This window comes from Apodemus sylvaticus, chromosome 2 (genome assembly GCF_947179515.1).
Source record: "Apodemus sylvaticus chromosome 2, mApoSyl1.1, whole genome shotgun sequence".
NCBI lineage: Eukaryota > Metazoa > Chordata > Mammalia > Rodentia > Muridae > Apodemus > Apodemus sylvaticus.
Genome location: NC_067473.1, coordinates 152,925,724 through 152,948,775, shown reverse-complemented (window position 1 = coordinate 152,948,775; position 23,052 = coordinate 152,925,724). Strand labels below are relative to the sequence as shown.

At 48.6% G+C, this 23,052-nt stretch overlaps 1 long non-coding RNA gene across 1 annotated transcript in view; it reads left to right on the top strand.

Annotated features, from left to right (window-relative positions):
* LOC127679139 (uncharacterized) overlaps positions 1-22,455 on the top strand; it is a 29,870-nt gene extending 7,415 nt beyond the window's left edge. The window contains exon 3 of the long non-coding RNA XR_007976690.1: positions 22,252-22,455. This is a non-coding gene — a long non-coding RNA (uncharacterized LOC127679139). The remainder of the gene's footprint in view (positions 1-22,251) is intronic.
* The last annotated feature ends 597 nt before the right edge of the window (positions 22,456-23,052 follow it).

Sequence of the window (23,052 nt, the reverse complement as noted above, 5' to 3'; positions counted from 1 at the left end):
AAGAAAGAAAGAAAGAAAGAAAGAAAGAAAGAAAGAAAGAAAGAAAGAAAGAAAGAAAGAAAGAAAGAAAGAAAGAAAGAAAGAAAAGAAAGAAAAAGAAAGAAAGAAAAAAGGTAGAAAGGTAGAAAGGTAACTAGTCTATCCCTTCGGGGTATTCTTGGTTGGAAGAACTCATGCTCATTTTTCGGTGGCTTTGTGTTTCCCACTCAGATTCCAGAAAGAAAGGTCAGAGTGTCAAGGTCAGAGTGTCAAGGTCAGAGTGTCTTAACGGAGCCTGGCTACCCGCCACCAGCTGGTAGACAGGGTGACAGGACCTCGAGCTGAATGCCCACCTTACAGCATTCAGGTCCCATTCCTGGGTATGGGGATGCTGGGTGGGCAAAGGCCACAGATGTCCAGCAGGAAGCCAGTGCCAACAAGTGTCCCAGCCCAGGAGCCCAAAGTACACGGCCTTGTGAAATCCTAGGCCCATGTGCCATGTCTCAGCACACATGGATGATATTTGGACAGCTTTCTGGGTGAACTGGCAAGGAGATCCAAGAGGAGGAGCCGGGCAGGGAGGTTCTGGCCCCCGCTTGCCCTGTTGCCCCAGGAGGCCCTGGGGTTGAAGCAATGCTGTACGGAACCTATTAGTAACCAACCTCACAGAAGCTTCTGTAGTAAAACTTCAGCCCTTTTGAATCCTGCTTTTCATCTCCAAAGTGTAGGGGGGGGGCAAATTGTTTTGTTTTGTTATGTTTTGTTGTTTTGGTTTTGTTTTTTGTGAGGCTGGGTTTCTCTGTATAGCCCTGGCTGTCCTGGAACTTACTTTGTATGCCCGGCTGGCCTCGAACTCACAGAGATCCACCTGCCTCTCAGTCCCCTGAGTGCTGGGCTTAAAGATGCCTGGCCCAAAGTGTTTTTTGAAGTTGTTGTTTTAAGTTGTTTTTAAGGGGATGAGCCAAGTGGTGGTGGTGTACTGCCTAACTCCAGCACCAGGAAGGCAGAGGCAGGAGGATCTCTGTGAGTATGAGCCTGGTCTACAAAATGAGTTCCAGCACAGCCAGGGCTACACAGAGAAACCCTGTCTCAAAAAAACAAGTTGTTGTTATTGCTTTAGGCTGCATGCTTTCTCAATGCTAGGGATTGGACCCATGGGGTTTTCTTAAACCCCAAGTTTAATTTCATTTAGATTTATTTATTTATAAATAAATTTATTTCAATTAAATTTATTTATTTATTTATTTATTTATTTATTTATTTATTTATTTATTTAGTGTGTGTCTGTTTATGCTTCTAATGCCATGATATTCAGTAAGAAGTCAGAGGACAACTTGTAAGAATTAGTTCTCAGGGCTGGAGAGATGGCTCAGGGGTTAAGAGCACTGACTGCTCCTTCAGAGGCCCTGAGTTCAATTCCCAGCAGCCACATGGTGGCTCACAACCATCTGCAATGGGATCTGATGCTGTTTTCTGCTGTCTGAAGGCAGCTAGCTATAGTATATGCATATACATAAGATAAACACATCTAAAAAAAAAAAAAAAAGAATTAGTTCTCTCCTTTCGCCGTATGGATCTGAGATTGAACCTGGGTCCTCAGGCTTGGTAGCGAGTGCCTTGGTCCATCTCATCGGACCAGACCTCAAATTTTAAAAGGGTCCTTCCGTCAGGCCAGGCACAGAGTCAGGAAGGGTGAGTGGCCTTGGCTGTGAGGATGGACCTGACCACCTGCGTGCTCTTTCCTTGGTCTTCAGAGCCAGGGGTCCATTTTCAGAAAGCATAGGCAGATTCTATAGAAGTAAGGGCTGCCTGGCCCTAGACACCAAGTGAGCTTGCATTTCCCTGTCTTCATTTTCCTAGGGAGGAAGGACTGTACAAGGGTGAAGGTCTGTAGTTTGGCTGCAGCCTGCAGGGTATACAGCGGACATTGATGCTCTCAGTGCAGACAGAGGGCTGTCTGAGCAAGGGGAAAGAACCTACTGATAACTTCCAACCAGTGATGTGGTTTGAGGACCTAAAAGGACATAAAATCTGGACAGATGGGACATTTCTTCTCAACCCTTCTCTGTCCTATCTTTTTCTGGTGGCTGCTCTGAAATTGTAACAGTTTTATTTTATTTTATTTTATTTTATTTTATTTTATTTTATTTTATTTTATTTTATTTTATTTTATTTTAAAGTATGCTCAGTACTCAAACCTCTCCCCAAAAGAAAAGACACAATAAAAAGGAAATGATTTCCTTAACTTCAGCCCCGCCTCCACCACCCACCGCCACCCCCATGCCCGAGCTAGGGATGAAATTCAGGGCCCCTGGCACAGCTGGCACTCACTGTACCACGAAGCCACAACCCCCACCCCCCAGCCCAAGAAGCAGATTTCTGGACGCTCAGCTCCCACCCACTCCACTGTTTACCCAGCCGGTCCCACGTTCCCATTCTTCCTTTGAACGCGCTCTCTCTGACCCTCCAGCCTGCCCCGCCCACCCTCGGGCCTGCTCTGCCCCAGGTCACGTCCCAGCTTCTCTTGAAAGGCTTTGGTCACAGTATGAGCCCAGCTCTTCTCTCCAAACTGGAACTTGTACAGGTAGAGCCCCACTTTGCAGATTACCTCATCTACCTACTGGGGGGAGGGGGTTCAAATCCCCCGCCCCTCCTCCACAAAATCCTCCAGACCTCAGGTAAGTCTTCTCAGGGTTGGGAGCAGCACCCACTGTTTACTCTCCCTTCATACTGTCTGTCTGTCCCAGAAGTTAGACCTCTGTCCCATTATCCTTGCCAGGACTGACATCCCAGACAAGGGCCTTACCCATCAGACACTCAGGGACACTGAAAACTAGTCAATGGCTTTGATCAAACTTCAGTTTTGTGATCTCAGAGAGAAAGAAGCAAGGAGAACTTAGGAGCCGGCAGAGATTATTTGGTATTTTTGTCTTTTCACAGTTACTGAGTTTCTTGTGGGGTCTCGATGAGATAAGAAACATGTCGGGGCTGGAGAATTGGCTCAGCAGTTAAGAGCACTGCTTGCTCTTCCAGAGGACCCACGTTCAAGCGTCCACATGACAGCAACAGTCTGTCACTCCAGTCCCAGGGGAGCAGACTCTCTCTTTTGGACTCTTAAGTCACCAGGTGTGCATGCGTTGCACTGACAGATACAGGCAAAACACCCATACAAGTAAAATAATAAATTAGCAAAAAGATTTATGTATTTATTTATCTTATATGAGTACACTGTAGCTGTCTTCACACATATGAGAAGAGGGTCTCAGATGCCATTACAGATGGTTGTGAGCCACCATGTGGTTGCTGGGAATTGAACTCAGGACCTCTGGAAGAGCAGTCAGTACTCCTAAACACTAAGCCATCTCTTCAACCCAATATATAATATTTTTGTTTTAAAGAAATGTTTCTGTACTCACTGGATCTGCTCTCTTGAGAAACACATCTGCTCAGAGAAACAACTGGTCCTGCAGATGTTTTCAGAGATGAAACATTCCTGACTCACAGAGGAAAGCTCACTGAGGTAGAGCATAACTTCAAAATGATACCTGAAAACTATTAGATGATCAAAACCTGGCATCCTTGGATGACTTGTAATTCAATTAATAAGTCAAGGAATATTACTGATTATGCTACGCTCTTTCTACTTCTGTCTGGTAGGATACCTCCAGCATAAAAATATAAATATTAGTGGGCCCGTGAATTCAGAGTCTAAGCACCATATCCACCCAATGAGAATCAATATAGTATTAAGAAACAGACCATGTGCCGGGTGGTGGTGGCGCATGCCTGTAATCCCAGCACTTTGGGAGGCAGAGGCAGGCGGATTTCTGAGTTCGAGGCCAGCTTGGTCTACAGAGTGAGTTCCAGGACAGCCAGGGCTACACAGAGAAACCCTGTCTCGAAAAAACCAAATCCAAAAAAAAAAAAAAGAAAACAAAAGAAAAAAGAAAGAGACTGAAGCAACACAGAGAGTACAGTGAGATGTTTTGTTTTTTAAACATCACTGCATATTTAGTTTTTAGTACTTTTCTTTAGCTTCCTAGTAAGTCTTGCGAGAACATCTTAATTCTCATAAAATCTACTCTATGTTTGTAACAGTGAAAGAGACAACATATGGACACTTGGAAGTTTCTCACAATTATTACCTGATTATCTTCTTCATTCTGTCAGCTGGCTTCCATTTTCAAAATTATTTACTTATTTTATGTGTATGGGTGCTTGGTTTGCATAGATGTTAACGCACCGCACATGCGCCTGGTGCCTGCTGAGACTGGAAGTGTTATTGGATCCCTAGAACTGTAGAGATGATAGTGAGCTGTCTTGTGGGTACTGGGACTCGAACCTGAGTCCTCTGGAACTCAGTGTTTCATCATGTGTGTTCCTTTGGAACAGCAGTAAGTTCTCTTCACTGCTGGGCCATCTCTCCAGAACAAGTTGATGTCATTTTTAAATTTTGTTATTATATAAAATGTATCTTTTGGTGGTTTGATTTTTTTTTTTCTTTTTAAAATAGAGACTTTTCTGGCTTGTCTTAGTTTTATTTGATTTTATTTTTAGGTTTGAATCTGTTTCAAAGAAACCATTCTGAGTTCTGTCAAATGGCACAAAAAGGTTGACTGTAACAAATTCCTTGTGATTTTAAAAAGAACCCACATTATCTTGAAGTTTAATGTGTCAAAGGACAAGTTTAGGACCAGTGAGAGGGCCCAGTGGGGAAGGGTGCCTGCTTGGCTTGCCGCCCCAGCCTCAGGGCAGTTCCAAGAATCCACACAGTTGAGGGGAGAGAACTGACTCCCACAAACTGTCCTCTGACCCCCACTTGAGTGCTGTGGCATGCGTTCCCTCCCTCTGTCAAAATAAATAAATGTAAAAACATTTTAAAAGGACAAATTCAGCCCAACCAGCCTATATTTCTTTCTTCTTCTTTTTTTTTTTTTTCTTTTTGGATTTGGTTTTTTCGAGACAGGGTTTCTCTGTATAGCCCTGGCGGTCCTGGAACTCACTCTGTAGACCAGGCTGGCCTCAAACTCAGAAATCCATCTGCCTCTGCCTCCCAGAGTGCTGGGATTACAGGCGTGCGTCACCACTGCCCGGCTGACAGCCTATATTTCAATATGAGTTATGTCAGATTGAAGTCCTGGCTGGCCTTGAACTCACAGAGAGCCACCTGCTTCTGCCTCTGCTTCCCCGGTGCTGAGATTAGAGGTGTGTGTCACTCTGCCCAGCCCTGAAAGCCTTTTAGATCAGGAACTTGCTTACCTAAGTATAAACACAGTCACTCCACAGGAAGGCGCCTGGAACTGATGTCCTCCTGCTCCCAGGAGCAGGTGGGGTGTGACGCTCACCTTTGGCAGGTCACATTCTTCACTGGTTTGGCATCTCTGAAGAATGTCCCTGTTGAGATTCTTCAGAACCTCATACAAAGCAAGTCTCTGGTGAGCGAGCCAAGGATAACACTTCTTCATGCAGCCACATCTGTACTTGGAATTCTGCTTTGGGGGCATTAGCATCTTTTCACAATGGGAAAGCACATGGATTAGATTTGAGGCTTAAGATACAGCAGGACCACACTGGAACTTGAGACGGATGTGCTTCTCAAAATCATAAGCTGCCACGGTCTCCTTGTCATTGAAATAGCTCATGAGAGAAAGCAGTGAATGGAGAGGGTCTCTGCATGACCCAGCAGGAGGATAACTGTAGAAGGAACCAGCTGAGACCAATAACTTCTTTCCAAATACTGTTTCAGATCACTCTACTATCCCAATGCATTTGCATTGTCAAAACAGCATTCCAAGGAATACTTTTAAAGTTTATTATTTTTTCCCAAAAGGTTTATTAATTTTTATGATATATCTACAGGTCAGTTTCCTCTTTATGTAGTGTGTTAATGTAAGTGCAGTGCCAATTGTGACCAGCAGAGGGCGATGGATCTCCTAAAATTGAAATTACAGGTTGTTGTGAGTTGCCTCATGGGTGCTAGAAACTGAATGAATCCCAGGTCCTCTGGATGAGTAGCAGGTTCTGCTGAGCCATCTCTTCAGCCCTAGCCAACAAGATTTACCACCTTTAATTGCAAGGTCAAATGAACGGGTGGAAAGAAAGCTACTTTAGTTAAATCTGCATTTAATTGTTTACTGGCATTTGGGAATAACTAATAATGATGATGATGATGATGATAATAGAATAGAATAATTAACATAATTCAATAATTTATATCATCATCATCCCATTTTAAAAAGTGTTCTTAGTTTTGGATTCAGTTTTGAAGGCTTATAGGTTCTAAAGAGCCAGAGTTCCTTCCCACTTCAGTTATAAATGCCCCACAATGACCAAAGAATCCCATTAATTTGTCAGTTTGTCTATCATTGTTGGAAGGTCACCCTCTTTGTATCTGCTACCTAGGAGGCAGCATCCCCAGGTAGCAGTGAGGCCACAGCCCTGCAGGAAGGGGGCGCTGTTGTCCACAGAGCAATGCTTGGAGCTGGTGCTGGGGAAGGCAACCTTCTCCCCAATCTGATGGCTAGCGCTGCTCTCTCCCAGGCCACGCCCCCTCCCCCCAGGGCTGCAACCTCCTCTAGAAGCAGATTCTCCCAGTTGCTCTCACTGTGGAGTTGAGGTCCAGGAAAGCAATGGCCATCCCGGGTGGAAGGGTTGCTGTCATAGAGTTCCTTTGTGCCCCGAGGTCACGGGGTGTGAGCTAAGGGAGCAGCAGCAGCCTGGGTCACAATGGACACTGTGGAACCCCCTAATGTATTTCTGTTGTTGTTATTTCAATTTTCTTTGGTTTGTTTCTGAGACAGGGTCTGTGGTGGCCCAGCCTGTTATCCTCCTGCCTCAGTGCTGAGATTACCAATCTGTGCCACTACACTTCCCTAATGCGCTTAGAGTTTATCCAAATGGTGGACAGGCAATTCGTTTATTTATTTATGCCTATGAACCTGTATTCATACGCAGCTGTAGAATGACTTTCTGATATGCAACTGTGATGGAGATATTCATCTGGGACTAAGGTTGTGTGCAACTCAAACCCTTGTCCAGCATGTGCAAAAAATCGTGGCTCTATTCTCACTACCACTAAAAACAAAGATGTAAGCCCAGGAAAATCAAAACCCGTGTTGGCAAAAGTCACTGAGTCTCTAGAGACCTTCAGAAGCTGCTGGAACTGGCTTGGGGAAGTGGTTCTCTGAGGCCAGGGGCCTCTCGGGTTCTGTAGTGGTTAAGTGAGGTGGTGACTATAAAGAAGCAGGATGGGGGCTCTAGATCGCTCAGTGGATTTGGCAACTACTGCTTTCCCCTAGTCAGTTGCATCTTGGTTTTACCCACTATTGCCAGATAGAACTCCCGGCTGCCGCAGTGCACACAAGCTCCAGGGAGTTTGAAGAAACCTTTCTCAGCTTTGGGGTTATTGTACTGTGAGAGAATGATACAGACATAGACCCGTGGTTTTGTCACGTTGTATTTTAATTTCCTTTCTGCCCTTTGGGTAAAAAGACTTGTGGATTGGGAATTGGAAAGTAAAAGGTGTGTGTGTGTGTGTGTGTGTGTGTTAAAGTTCTGCTGTGGGATAGTCCAGTGATCAACTGAGAACCCAGGAGTGTCTCCAGTGCAGGGCACTGCTCTCTGTGCCCCCCTTAGCTGCCTCCCAACAGTCTAGTCAACAAAGCTAGGACTTTGGTATAGAAGAAAAAGGCAAGGACTGTTTTAAAAGATATTTTATTATTTTTCTGTATGTGGGTATTTTTGTTTGCATGTAAGACTATGCTGTGTGTTTCTGCCTGGTAGAGTCCAGAAGAAAGGATGTCAGGTCCCCTGGTACTGAAGTTACAAAATGACTGTTAGCCTCCATGTGGGTGCTGGGACTCAGACCTGGGTCCTCTTGACGGCTGAGTCTTGCCTGCAGCTCCAGCGGCAAGGACTTGAAGCACAACGTCCTTGTCTTCGCTAGGTCCTGGTTCAAGAATGTTCAAGAATGAACTTTGTTCTAAGCCTCCTCTCGCTTCTGTTTTGATTTTCCCACATCTGCTCCTGCCCAAGGCATCCTGGGAGTTTCTAGGTTATAGGAAGCTTGAGAATTCCCTGGGGGAGGAGTGGGGTTGAAACCCTAGCAGCAGGGGACACACTAACAAAGTTGCATGGGAGTGAGATAGCCAGACAGCTCAATGGGTAAAAGCCTGAGGTCGGGCGTGGTGGTGCACACCTGTAATCTCAGCACTTGGGAGGCAGAGGCAGGCAGATTTCTGAGGCCAGCCTGGTCTACAGAGTGAGTTCCAGGACAGGCAGGGCTACACAGAGAAACCCTGTCGGGGGGGGGGGGGGGGGGGAGGGAACAAAAAAAAAAAAACAAAAAAAAAAAGCAAGCCTGAGGACCTAAGTTTGTCATCGGGACTAAGATGTTGGAAGGAGAGAACCGCTTCCTACAGGCTGTCTTTTGACCTCCACACACATAAATAAATGAATAAATATAATTAAAAAATTTTAAGCCAGGGTTTCACTATATATAAATAAATGAATAAATATAATTTTAAAATTTTAAGACAGGGTTTCACTATATATAAATAAATGAATAAATATAATTTTAAAATTTTAAGACAGGGTTTCACTATATAGCCCTTAGGTATTCTAGGACTCAGTATGAAGTTGGTCTCAAACTTACAGAGATCCACCTGCCTCTGCCTCCCAAACATGAGTGCTGGGATTAAGTTAGGCAAGTACCACTGTGCCTGACCCCTTAGGTTAAAAATCAAAACAAGAGTTATTTATTAGTACAAGTGTGGTGCTCAGACGGCAACCTATAGCAATTGGTTCATTCTCTCTTTCTACCATGTGGGTCCCAGGGACAGAACTTAGGTGGACAGGCTCAGAGGCAGGTTGCTTTACCCACGGAGCTGTGTTGCGGCCCATCTCCACACAATTTTACTAGGATTTCAACAGCTTAAAAAGAATGAACTTATTAGCCCAACCTGTATTTTGAGGCTTTTTCACACTGCCCTTCCTCGTGGGCACAGGGCTCGTTCCAGTCCAAGCACTCAGGTGGTGGGAACTTGTGCCGCCTCCTCTGCAGCTGAACACGTCAACAGGGCAAGAGGCCTCAGCTCAGGGTAAGGGCTTCTGACACCACATTTGCTATTCTGTATCTCTTTCCTAGTTGCCTAGGATTGCTGCCTACTTGTTACATGTTGTAAAAGGATTGGGGGGGGGGGGAGAGATTGCAGAGGACAGGATGTACACTTTGGAAAACCGGCTCCGTTTATTTATTTTTGGAGGTCTCAGGGACAGACCCCAAGGCTATCCGTACGCTGTGTGATTGCTTGACCACCGAGTGACAGCACGAAACTCTGGTTTTTCTCAGACAGGATCTCCGAATGGACACCAGTCTGACCTGGGACTTGGAATCCTCCTGCCTCTGCCTCCCAAGTACAGGCCCCATTATTTAGCAGCTTTCTTAACTTTGGCCAAGTTCTTCCTTGTGGAGACAAACTTTTGTCAGTACTCCACACAGTCTTGTTTTGATGTTTTAATTACATTGCAAGCCTAGAAACTAAGTTTTGAAATGATCTCTCCTCCCCTCCCCCCCCTCACCTCCCCTCCTTTTGTCTTTTTCCTTTCTCTCCCTTTCCCTCTCTTTTGCTGGAGATCAAATCCGGGGCCTCAAGCACGTTAAAGTTCACTCTACCACCAGGTCCCGAGCTTGGCGTCATCTCTTATTGACATGAAGTAGATTTATGAACAATAGCAGACACAGTTCGCTCTTGATCTTTGTGATAAAACATTGTGACCAAAAGCAGCTTTGAGGAATGTGTTTATTTCAGCTTCTAGATGTGGTCCGCCATGAAGGGAAGTCGGGGCAGGAGCTAATACAGAGACTTCTCAGAGAACCCAGCACCACCTGCCCAGGGGCGGCACTGCGCACAGTTGGCTGGGCCCTCTTATGTCAATTGTTAATCGAGGAAATGCCTCAGTAAGATGATGGAGGCAATTCCTTAGCTGAGACTACCTCTTCCCACCCCCACCCCTACCGCCATCCCCCATCCCCCATCCCCATCTCCCAACTCCCCCCCACTCCCCACACCCACATGTCAAGTTAACGAACAAAACAAAAATCTTCCCCACCCCCAGCACAGTGCTGTACTGCAGGGTCAGGAGGGTGGTCACTAGAGTCAGGCTCTTTCTCCATGCCCATGTAGAGATTAGCTTCTTCATGCTTCCCCGCCCCCAGGAGGAATAACAGTATGACTAGAAATAACACCCTTCCTAGCACTGATGTGAGGTTGGAATGAACCCACAGACCTCTCCCAACAGTCCTGATACACTGTGTTTAGTCAGTTCCTTCACAGTTATGAGAAACATCCCTGTTTTAAACAGTTTAAGAGAGGAATTCTTTTAATTCGTGATTTCCATCTTTGGTTCCTGGCTCTGTAGATCAGGGGCCCCAGCTTGCAGGAAGAACAGCATGACAGTAGGAACCCGTGGACCTCACGGTGGCTAGGAAGCAGAAAGACAGTCAGGAAGAGGCCAGGGGACAAGATAACTCCTAATGACCTACTTCAGCCAGTCAGGCCCCACCTCCTAAAGTTTCCAGCACCTTCCAAAATAGCATGCCAGCTGGGGGCTGAGCATCAGATACATGAGCCTCTCTGAAGGACACTACTTATCTACACCATAACAGTTAATACAGCACAAGCAGTAGCAGCTGCTGGATACTACGGAAAGAGGATTACATTTGGGGGCAGAAAATTCGGGAAAATTCGGGTCACAGGGGCACGAGGTAGAAATGGGAGTTTGTAGATGTCAGTAGCTACAATTAGTCCATCCCGGAGGGCTACCTAGCAGATTCGGATTTCCTCGGTGTCTTTGGACAATAGTTGGAAGATAGGTTGTCTGGCTGCAAGAGGAACTCTCAGGAAAAGCATCCGGAATATCTTACAGTTTGGAAGCCGAGGCGTGCAGTCTGAAAATTTCTGAAATAAAGCAGAGGGCCTGTGAATTTGATCCCCAGAACCCACGGCAGGAGAGAATTGATTCCTAAAAGTTGTCCTCTGACCTTCACGCTCACCCTCCAGTGCCACACAACGCTCTTTGCAAACAGAGTGGAATTGGTCTGAACCGGTCTAGCTTCCTGGAGTAAGGGGGAGAAAACCAGGCCTTTAGGGATGTTTGTAGGTCTTCAGCTAGACCCGGAAGGTGACTGAAGAGAAAGAAAAAAACCAAGGGGACCCCTGCGGAGTTGAGGTGTGTGCTGTACAGACTTCAGCCAGGAGCAAACCAGTCAGGCCGTGGGATTTGTTGCTGATGACCGGAATTGGGTACAGTCCAGAGAAGAACCAACAGAACCTTCATGAAACTCTGGGAGCACAGACTTAAGGGGGATCTAATACCCAGGTAGGAAAAATACTCCTCAACATATGAAAAAACCTTGAAAGATTATTCAATCTGTCTCTCTGTAATGTCTGTACAGAAGTGGGGTTGGAAAGTCTACGTGGTGTTGGAAAGTCTACCCAGTTCCAATGACAGCTCTTTTAAGATGCCCGGAATTGAGGAGATTAATACTCTCTTGAAAAAGATGAGGAAATAAAAGAAAGGCTTTCTAGAGGTCAACTGTGGTCTAACAGCCTCATCGGGTTGAAAAAGGAAACTGAGGGCAGGGTGTTGGAGTTATCCACTCAAAGTCAAATAGATATATAGATTCAATTCTCAGAAGTTTTCTATAGCTATTACCCCGACAATCGGAGACTTCCCTACGTTGTCTCATCTGGATGAGATCAGGAAGAAAATTCTAGCTTTGTTTTTGTGGCCGCTTCTGAAGGCAACACACAAGTCCCCTTTAAGGGCGTCCTCCCGTCCCGGGTCTGGCCGGCTTTGATATGCCCCTAGAGTTATCCCGTTGGCCCTTTTGTGTAGCTTCTCGCCCCTTCCAAGATTCCCAGCCAATCACCTCGTTCCTTTCCTACACCGTTGGGCTTTCAGGAATGTACCATATGGTCCAAGCCGAGGGGGGAGGAGAGCAAGGGGGAGGGACTGGCAGCCATGCATTTCTTTACCTTCTGCTTGTGACCCGTGAGATTTCGATAGGACCGATCTTGGAGGGGACAACCGGTTCTCTGACAACGAGGAGCAGGAGTGAGCTGCGGGAGCACAGAGCACGCGCGCCCCCATTGGGGTCCGTGGTCCAGCCTGGAGGGCCGCGGCCCCCGCCCTCCCATGTGCTGGCCCCGCCCCGGCGGCGCCGCTCCTGCCGCCGCTACTGCTGCTGCTGCCGCGCCGGACGCTGCGGGCTAGCGCGCGGGGGCTGCGGCTGCGTGTCCCGGCGCGCGGCTGGGTGGCCCCGCCGGCCACGAGGACACAGCAGCATGAAGCAGAGGTGAGCGCCGTGCTCCTGGGGAGCAGCCACATCCCGCCCACACTGCGCCCCGGTGTGCCGGGGGTCGGCGGCTGGCCCACGGGCGGCTTTGGCGCGGGTGATCGCGGCGCCCCGATGCGTGGCTGGACACGTCCCGCCCGGGTAACCCTGGGGTCCCAGCCCGCCCGGTGCCTTGTGCCTCCCTCTGGCGGACGCGTGTGTCCGGAGCGCTGGCGGAGCTGCGGCTCAGGCGAGGAAACCCCTCTGCGCTTCCCGCTCTGCCGGGCCCTTGTCCGGGTCCCTGACCTCCAGGAGTCGGTTGTTGGGTCAGGTCGCGCCCTGGAAGAACTCAGGAGAGCCTTCTCGCTAGTAGGAATGGGACTGAGCGGCTTGGACTGGGTGTGCCCAAAGAGGCTTTGTAGGGTCCAAGACCCAGCGTGGGGAGTGGGACTGCGCTCCCCGATGTCCCTAGTCTGGAGCCCAGCAGGCGCAGTGTGTAGGTTGCTGAGGACGTTAATGGCAGGTGGCCATGAGAGAGAACTCTTGACATTTCCGTCTGGTGGAGAACTGAGTGGGGTACAGGCAGCCACCGAGGCCTCTTATCTCGTCGCCGCCCCCCTCCCTAACTGCCTTACAAAGTGACAGCACTGTTGGAGGTCCCCACGGCACACTAGACATCACTAGCTTAAGAGTAACCTTGGAGAGCCCTACCCAGATATGGGCTTGTCTGGTGTTTTCAGACAGCCGGCGTGATGGCCGATTGCAGGTTTCTGGCGGCTCTGCTTGGCAGGCATCGTATCATCCAGCTCTTTCACAATTGTTGCTGGGAAGAAGGGTCCTTCAGGAGCCTCGGCGCAATTGGGAGCATGGGTCAGCCTTGTATCTTGGCTGATCTCCCCCCCCCCCTCCGCGAGTCTGTAGACAGAAAGTTATTTCCAAGAATACACACCACATCCGTATTGCGTTGATTTTGGTGCTTAACTCAGACATTAATTATGGCTTGTGTGAAACGGATTAATGCAGAGCAATGGAGATCATTACAGATAGTGTGTGTGTGTGTGTGTGTGTGTGTGTGTGTGTGTGTCTTTTTAAAGCGTGCCGCAGATGGATGGAGAGTGTGGCATTTAAATACCAGGACATCCATGTGTTCTTGACACAGTCGTTTAGGTTGATGGTGAGCGAGAATGAGATTTTATGATGAGAAAGACATCTTACAGATTGCCGATGCCGGCAGGAGTAAGGTCACTCACGACCCAGCCACAAAGGATACTGTTCATTGCGGCCGGCCGCCTTCTGTGAGCGCATCTCCCAAGGGCCTTGGAGAGGATGTCATAAATTCCGTATTTGATTGCCACGTGCACTCAAGTCAGTGATTGTAGCCTTCCAAGGAGCTTTTCTTATGCCTGAGGTTGTAGAAGTCTTCGACTGCCTTTTAGTGGTCCACTAATAGCACGAGCTGATTTCAGAATTATAGCTGAGACAGTTTGGTTGGTTCTGCAAAGAATCGTTTGGAACTTGGACCTGGTGCCCCAGCTAGAGAGCTAACTTTTGAAAAGTCTAAAACTTGACTGCCAACAGGTTGGGGCTTTCACCCTACCAGGGTGTTTGTAGCACACATGGTTTCTAGGTGTGGGAGAGAAAATGGGCTTTGGAAATAATGTAGGAAAAGTGCTTCACACATAGTAGGTGTTCAGTTTATATATATATATACACATACACACACACACACACACACACATTTGTTTCCTCTTTGATTGGAAGACCTGGGTGGAGGATGGAGTTGGGCCTTTTGTGCTCCACCCCCTCAACTAGGAGATCAGCTCTCCCCCCTCCCACTTTTTAGTTTTCTAGACATTTTAGTAAGAGGCTTTAAGTGAAACACTTCTGGATTGGGAGAAATTAAACAAGGAAAATTGAGGTTTTTTCATCTGTCTTATGCATTTTCTTGTTCTTGCTTGTTTTGGGGTTGGTTTGTTTTTTTTTTTTTTAAGACAAGTTTTCTTTGTATAGCTCTGCCTGTCCTAGAACCCACTCTGTAGATCAAGCTGTCTTCGAACTCAAGGAGATCCACTCCCCTGCCTCCCGAGTGCTGGGATTAAAGGTGTGCTGTGGTTGTTTCCTTTAGAGACAGGATCTCTTTGTGTGGATTCCATTCTGGCCTGAACTTGCTAAGTAACCCCGGGCTGGCTCCTTTTTTTATATTTTTATTTTTTATGACATAGGGTCTTGTATAGTTTGGGGTAACCTTGGACTCCCTCTATAGCCAAGGATGACCAACCTGATCATGCTTTGTGGCAAATGAGCTCCTGATCCTCCTGTGTCTACTTCATGAGTGCAGAGATTACTGGTGTGATCCAGTCTACCCAGCAGTAGCTGCATTTTACAGGTGTGTGTGTGTGTGTGTGTGTGGTCACATCTCTGGAGCTGGAGCTACAGTTGGCTGCGAGCTGTCTGACATGGGTGCTGGGAGTTGAACGTCAGTCTCCTGGAAGAACAATCAATGCTCTTAGCCGCTGAGCCATCTCTTCAGATCTAGGGTTGCACCGTGAAAGATAGGATGGTGTCTATTCTGAAAGAGATCCTGCCGCTCAGCAGGAGAACTGACCCTTTCATTGATTACTCTCATAGGTGAGGATTTTACTCCATGGATTGACACATCCAAGTGGAACTAGAATCCTGACTTAATTTTTCCAGGCGTCGACATCTGAGAAGTGGCCAGGATGGCTGAGGCTGGACCAGAGGCAGGAGTAGCCACTTAGCTTTCGTGGACTCTGCTCTGGGCTCGGCAAGGAGCCTCTGTTTGCCTCCTCCCTTCGTGCGACTGGTTGTATGAGCAGATCAGAAGGCTATCAGACTAATGTACTTGGAAAAATAAGAACCATCATTGGTTTATGTCGTGAGGTATTGGGTGTGACATTTTTACAGAAGCAGACTCTGGATTGATTCACTTATTCCCCCTTTTTTTTTTTGACTCGGTGAACTCCCTTCTCTTCACTGATTGATTCTCTTTGGAGGCAGATGCCTGGGCCTCTCTCATCTAGGCAAGCACTCACCACTGAGCCACACCCCTACACCCCATGACATTGATTCTTACTTGTCTGTAATGCAGTTACATTATATAGTACAGTGTTTCCCCAATTTATGGAAGAACCGGAAGTGATGTGATTGGCTCTGAGTTCACACCCATTGATCCTTGGGTTGGATTTTTTTCCGGCTTGTATTCCATTGACACCTTTGGAGGAAACCCCTTGCCCACACCCCTCTTATTCTTGTGATGAAGGGTTTACGGCAGACCATTGTACTTTTCCCAGTGCACGGGTCTTTGGTTGCCAGTCAGTGCCTCAGCGCCTGGGTAGGTACGCATGTCTGTTTCCTCCTCGTAAGCGTGTTTAACTTACTCTAGGGGTTAACCTTGTTCCATTGGCTGAAAGCAGGGCTGGAGTCAGACCTAGGGTCTTACTCTGGGGAGTGTCATGGCTTAGTGGGAAGGATTTGGGGAGTCCTGACCCCTGTTATTCTCTCTGCCCCTCCCCCACCCCGGCAGTGGACAGTCATTACTTTGGGGGAAAAAAACAGAACTGAAAAAAAAAAAGCATTTAAATTTGGAGAGTGTGATTAATTAAATAGATTAATAAAACCTGACAGGACAGTTAGGACCAGAGACTGGAAGTTGTTCAGGGATTGGGGAAGCTATTCTCCGACCTGTCCTTAGTGCTCAGGCTTCTTGTTGTTTTTGTTTGTTTGTTTGTTTGTTCTTTGAGACCAGGTTTCTTTGTGTAACCCTGGCTGTCTGGAACTCCATCTATAGATCAGGCTGGCCTTGAACTTTTAGAGATCCACCTGCCTCTGCCTCCCAAGAGCTGGGATTAAAGGTGTGCGTCGCCACTCCCGGCTAGTGCCCAGGACTTTTCCGTTGGTGGCGCTTTTGCTGAGGTCTGCAGGAAGGTGCCACTTTTCTGCTCTGGCTGGAAAGTTGGACACCTGCTTCCTTCTCGGTGTCTAGCTCCCAAAGACAAAAGAGCACGTTCTGGGAGTTGTGAGGGAATTAGAGGGGATAGTGTGTGGAAAGTCAGCTAAATTCACCTAGTGGACTTTCCCTCCACTTCCAGTCAACCCCTCGCTGAGTCTTTGGCTCCGTTTTTCAGAGTCCTCGTCCACCTAGGTGCTTGGACTCACCATTGGGCAGGATGACATTGCTGTCCCGGTGAGGCAGTCATGTTTTCCTAAGGGTGGTTCGGCTGTCTGAAGATGTGCAGAGGCAGCTGTTCAGGACAGAAGAGCCGTATTCTCGAGCACTGGATGACTTTGCTTCGTTGGCTGCTTAGCCTTGTACAAGAGGACAAGAGACTGCTGCATCTTAAAAAAAAATGAGAGGAAGGGATCCCTGGGGGAAAGATGGGAGGAGGGGGACTTTTCCTCAGTGAAAGGTGGGAGGATTGAAGTTTCTGCTGAGCAGTAGGAGCCTGCCCCACCCCCCAGCTTCTGTCAGACACTGCTTTCCTCTGTGGTGTCTGCCTGCCTCTGTGGTTGACACTGGCTGGGACATTGAGGAGAGGGGACAATGGCCAGCAGAGGGGGCTTTCTGTACCGGGAGGGTCTGCTGGCACTATTACATTATAGATGCTGTCACAGGCTCATTCTGGTGAACTCTGAGAAGGGGACATCCTAGCCAGTGGCTAACCAGACTCTGTAATTGACTTTCCTTACAGCTTTAAAATAAATTTGCAGGGATGTGGGCGTGGCCCTGAGGCGGGGCCCTTGAACCCCAGCCCTGGAGCCTGGGGAGGAGAGGGAGAGGGGAAAGCCCCGCCCCCTTACCTAGCTGCCCTATGATTGGGGATTTCAGCGTTCTGGAATGGGAAGAGAGGGGTGCAGCGAGCATCCTCCTAGAGCTGACAGGCTCATTACGGTTCTGATCACATGGCATGATCACGGTGGCAGACACTGGAGTGCCCTGACTGACCCTCTGAGTGGGCACTCTTGTTGTGAGTGCTTTGCCTAGTTGTGAGTCCTAAGCCAGTCTGGGGCAGCCCGTTGAGGCAGGAAGCTGTGCTGTTGTCATCCACTTTTCAACTAAGAGGTGGTGGTCTCAGGATTCCCACGCAGGCCTTTGGCTCTGTGCCTGTGCCCTCTCCCACACATGCCTGTGACTCTAAAAACCAGTCGCACATCTCCCTTCCCTTTATAGCAACGGCCTGAAACACCCTCAGGAGAGATGTGTGTTTACTTGTTCGTTTGTTTTCTTCTCAGCAATCTCTTCCCAGCTTTGTCACGCTGGGCCTGGAGCTAGCTACGTAGACAGGGTTGGCCTTGAACTCAGAGATCCTCCTGCCTCTGCCTTCCAGTTCTGGTATTAAAGGTGTGTCCCAGCATGTCTGGCCAGACTTCTTAAGTGTTCCTCTCCAGAGCATCTGGAGGACAGACAGCCTGTGTGCTTCTCCACGGGCAGCACAGGGTGGGCAGGCAGTAGGAAGGTCTTCTGGGGTCATGGAGCTGTGCTGTGTGGCCTAGGAAGTGTTGAGTACTGCCCTGTCCACAGGTCTTCCTTCCTCTACTTTTTGACTCACGTGAGTATTTCTCTCTTAATTTCTCCATGATTTTATTTTCTATCACTTTGCGTGTATGTATGTAGTGGTTAGTGGTATGCAGCTTGCTGTGTGTATGTGTGTGTATATGTGTACATGCGTCATGGCCCTCGAGTGAAGCTAAGAGGAAGCTTTTGGGAGTTGGTTTTCTCTTTTGTGAGTAGGCCTTTCTGCAGCAAGCACTTTTACCTAGTGAGCCGTCTCCCTGGCTCTGCCGTGGGTTTGTCATTCCCAAGGCTGACGTTCCGATCAGTTGTCATTGCCTCGGTTTCTTTATGGTTAAGAGGTAGTCTGGGGACGCCACCACTGTGTAGAATTAATTGGCAAGCAAGCTTTTAGAGCGGAGCCTTTTACCCAGCTAGGCCTGGACCAGCTGGACCTGCGAGGATGGAAAAAGGAAGTATTTAGCAAGAGACTTGAATTCTGTCGGGTCGTTTTTAAAAGATAGGCTATTCTCAAAACCAGCCTTGCAGCAGTTGGGGGGAGGGGCAGCCAACTTTATGTTTTTGGTATCGGCCTGTGAACAAGTGGGCCTGATGGGTCAGTGACAGGAGAGGAGCCGCTGTAGATGCTCCTTCCCAAGTGACCATACTCCCTGTCAAGGGCTTTAGGTACACACATCATTTTCCTGTCCCCCTTCTCATAGTAAGGACACATCTCCATAAACGCAGTAAGTTGTATAAGCTGAACCTATAATCACCATCATATAAGATGAACCACTGAGGAAGCAAAGGAAGAGGGACTGAGGAGGAAATAGTGGTAAACTGAGTCAAGCCCTGAGGATTCACCGAACACTTGTGTGCGCAGCCTTCCTAGAGAAGGTAGAATATGGAGAGAGCTCCTGAGCCTCGTCACACTCAGAGAGCCCAAGAGGAGTAGGGAAAGTCCCTGAGGGCTTCAGGTGGTGACACACTCACCCTTGACATGTTTAGTGAAGAACTTCTCCAGAGGCTGCAGGAAGTTACCATATTTGTAGGTGGCAACAGAAGAGCAGTAAGAAGCCATGCTGGGCGGTGATCTGTGATTTAATTGATCAGGAGGGTTGGACTTGGAGCGGTGGGCAGGGTTCGCTGCTGTCACACAGCACCCTCCGAGGCTGGTTCCTTGTCCCCAGCACATTTCAGTCAGTCTTTCTAGGCCTCACCTAACCCCTGTGGCTGTGGCTGGGATGTTTGTATTTTGCCAACCGGGTTGGGTTGTTTTATAGCTCTTCCCTCAGGACTGTGGCTGCAGGAAGGGCTGGGCCACCTCCCTTTCCTGCAGTCCTGCGCTTGGGCCCATCACCACTGGGGACCTGCTGGCCCCAGTTCTTGTCCTGGCCCAGCCACTGCCTGCCAAGAAGAGAGACAGGTACTCTAGTGGCCGAGCGGGCCTTCCTAGAGGACCTGCTGCCGGCCACACCCTCGCCCAGGTGTTCTGACAGTCCTGGTCACGGGCCTCGACTGGTCACGTTTGGGTTTAGAACTGTGTTAGAGCGGCCAGGGCTTCTTTGCAGCCATGACGGCCGCAGTGCTCCAGCTATGACTCGGAGCCTGGGTGGAGCCTTGTGGAGCTGTTTCAGGCCCTCCCGGGCCCCCACCTTCTGCTCATCTTTCGAGGTCACTTGCTATATTTGGAGGCTGAGGAAGGCCTTCTTGGACATTTTACTGCTGAGTGTTCTCGGTGGAATACAGTTTTGCTTGTGTTTAGCGTCGTATTTTCAAAGACCGTTGGTTCGCTTGAGGTCCACTCCAGTGGAAACTTGCTTTTATATCCTGGAAACAAGTCAAGCATCCTCCAGCCTCAGCGTTGACTTGATTCCATCTGGTGAGCATGCTCGGTGCATACTGCTCATGAAGAGTTCTCTGAACAGCAACCCCCGAGAAGAAGTGTTTGTGGGCTTAAAGGTTCTGCTATGGAAATGTGCTCCCCTCCAATAAGATAGTGCCCGTCTACACTGCTTTGCTTAAGTGGACTTCATCACAATAAAGGAACTTTGTGACATAATTCCTTCCCTAGGAAGGTGACACTTTTGCCTGTATGTGACTTTCAAGCGTTTCTGCTCTTCCACCGTTGGTACAAATGATGACCTATCTCTGTTTTGCTTTTGGCTTTTGAAACATGGTCTTGCTGTGTGGCCAGGCTGGCCTTGAACTCAGCTTCCTGAGGCCTAGGATTACGGTGTGAGCCACCTCTCACCTCTATTTGCCTGTTACTTTTACTTGCCTTTACCTGTTTATTCTACGACTCTATGCAGCATCAGGCACAGAGGGCCCTGGACTTGGCCTCTGTGGCTTCCCTGGCTTGCTGGTGTGACCGAGCTAGGTGCTGTCATGGACTGTCAGTCAGGGCGTGTGCTGTGTTGGCAGGGGCTGCCTGGCCTGCCTTGTGCTCATGCACTATTCATTGGCACGGCAGACGCTGTCTGTGCCGTCTTCTCCAACGGTGCTCACTCGGGCCGCACACAGTTGCCTGTTCCTGAGTTAGGAACTCTGTTCCCAGGCTATTTTGCAAGGCTATCTTGTGGGCTCTGAAACATGGGAGCATATGCAACAGGCAGGGTGACCAGAGTGGCATAGATAGGTCCCCCAGAGTAAAGGAGACCGAAGGATTTGGCTGAAAAGAAAAAGGTTAAGCTGTGGGTTGGAAAGGGACCCCACCTCCTGGCGTCTGTTTAGAAGTGTCCTTTATGTTATGATCTTTTTTCTCCTTACACTAGATATACATAGTTATGTGATACCCACTGAATGGGTTGGGAAGAAAGGCTTGAAGAAACGATGTGACTTTCCTGAGGGCTCTCAGCTGACACATAGAGCCTCTAACTCGGGAACAGAGGTGCCAGCTTGTGTGGTGGTTCCTTCTGGAACCAGACTGGAGTCCATGGCCTCGTGTGTGTTCTGTAGCCTCCCTGGGCTCAGTGTCCTCATCAGGATCATTGGGGTAGTAAGGTGGCGTGCCCGAGAGTCCTGCTTCGAGGTTACAGGGAGACAGAATTCCACCAGGTATGTGGTGAGCACACAGTGATCTTCTTGCCTGTGCCTCTGAAACACGAGTGTAGGCCTGGGGCTCTGGGTTTCCCCTCAGGTAGGGAACAGCCTGTTTTCAGGCCGTGCAGTGAGCCAGGGACAGGTTTCTATGCAGAGTCTTGGGTAGGAAATGTGCTTGAGCACTGCAGACTGCGAGGAGGAGGAGCTCACCTGTCCCCGGGCCCTCTCTGGCTGTCCCAACTAAGGCTGACTCCCACCTGCTCCCGCTAATTACCTCCCGCTCCTGCTCGCTCTCTGATTACTGTCTGCCACTCAGCACTCTCTCTCCTACTAGTAATCGTTTAAACTTCCCAAAATGATATATTCATTAACTTGCTCTTGGCCTGCTTCAGTATACTGGGTTGTGTGTGTGTGTGTGTGTATGTATATACGTATGTATGTATATGTGAGTGTATGTATGTTGTATAAGAGAGTTGTGTGTGTATATATGTCTATGTGTGTGTGAGTTTATGTGTGTGAGTTGAGTGTATATCTGGGAGTATGTGTATGCGTATGTATGAGTGTTTGTGTGTGTATGTGTAAATGCAAAAATGGTGTGGGCCATTGATTGGAGAAAACAAGGGCTATTATGGCTATGACCCTAGGAGAGTCAGCTTGTGCCAGTGTTGGTTTAGGGTTTATAGGTGTGGTCAGTTCTGCAGCATTTGAACTTCACAGGTGAGGGCATAGACACACCAGCATGCACCTAAGGACACTCAGGACATAAAAGAGAGATGCCTCCGGTTTGAACCTGGTCCACACTGACCCCTAGCCTACAGAGGAGGTGTGATTCATATACATCCTAGGTCACTGATAAGAGTATTTAGGTGAGAAGAGGGTACCCTTTTAAATCTTCAGTCTTGTTTATAAAAATGTTTGCTCACTTAATAATTTCAGCTTTTTTTTCACACTTTATTTTTTATTTGGTTTTGTTTTTTGAGAAATTCACATACTGTTTTAACCATAATCACCTCTATCTCAACTCCTCCCATATCCCCATCTCCTTCCCTTTCTACCCAGCCATGTCTCCCCCTGCCCCAAGCCCCCACCCCCATCAAGAACATCTATACTGCACTATCTTCTCCAAGGGATCAGGGATCATTGATGAAGAAGGGGCGGAAAGAGTGTAAGAGCCAGAGGCTGTGCAGGAACACAAGGAAACTGTCCTCCAGACCCAGCAGGGAGGCAGCCCTTCCAAACCCACGGTGCAGGCCGCAGGCCAGAGCAAATCCCATCATGGCAAGGGGAGGCGGATGGGAAATCCCACCCCTGGCTCTGGAGCCACTGGCTATGCTAGCTCCTGGGAAGAACGACAGTCAGCTCTAACAAGTGTCGCCTCTGATAGGTTGACCATGCTCCAGAGTAAGGCCACATTGCCAAGAATGTATGGGCGACACAGAGGAGAGCATATGTGATGAAAAGCCACGGCTTAGAGTTGAGATCAAGCCCAGGACACCACAGGCAGTGAGGGGCAGCCCTGCCCCTGGGAGCTGAGCTCAGTTTCTCTGAGCCTGAACCACTGTGGTAGGCTCTGCCGGGGTGCTCAGAGGTGAGTAAGATGCGTTCCTCTCCCTGTGGAATCTTGGTGTCGTCAGGGAGACAGACACACAAATAGATGACTCCCTCACAGTGTGGTAGGAGCCAAAGCCATGAGGAGGGCCAATGTAGGGTGCTGTAGGGGCTGTGGAGAGGGCGCCGGGGATTCTTCCCAGAGCCTTGAAAGGCAGGCTAGTGGCCAGCAGAGAGGAGCTTTCTAAAAGATGAGAACAGCCCCGAGCAAGAACATGGGGCCAGTCTGTCCCCAGGGTCTGGGTAGGCCTCAGGGTCTGGGTAGGCCTCAGGGTCTGGGTAGGCCTCAGGGTCTGGGTAGGCCTCAGGGTCTGGGTAGGCCTCAGCACACCTTATAGACAGAGAGATTATGGAGGTGGGAGTCTCCCTGAGTAACAGCTTGGAAATCATATTGAAAGTCAGGTAAAGTTGGGGTGGGGGGTCGGGGTGGATGGAGAGCAAGATTGTTGTGGAAGGAGTTGTCACACTTTCTGAAGAGAACATTTTTGGTTCTGTGAGCTGGGTGCTCTGATACAGCTCCTCAGCTCTGTCTTTGTGACACTGACAGACTTTGTCTCCAGATATACAGGCAACCACT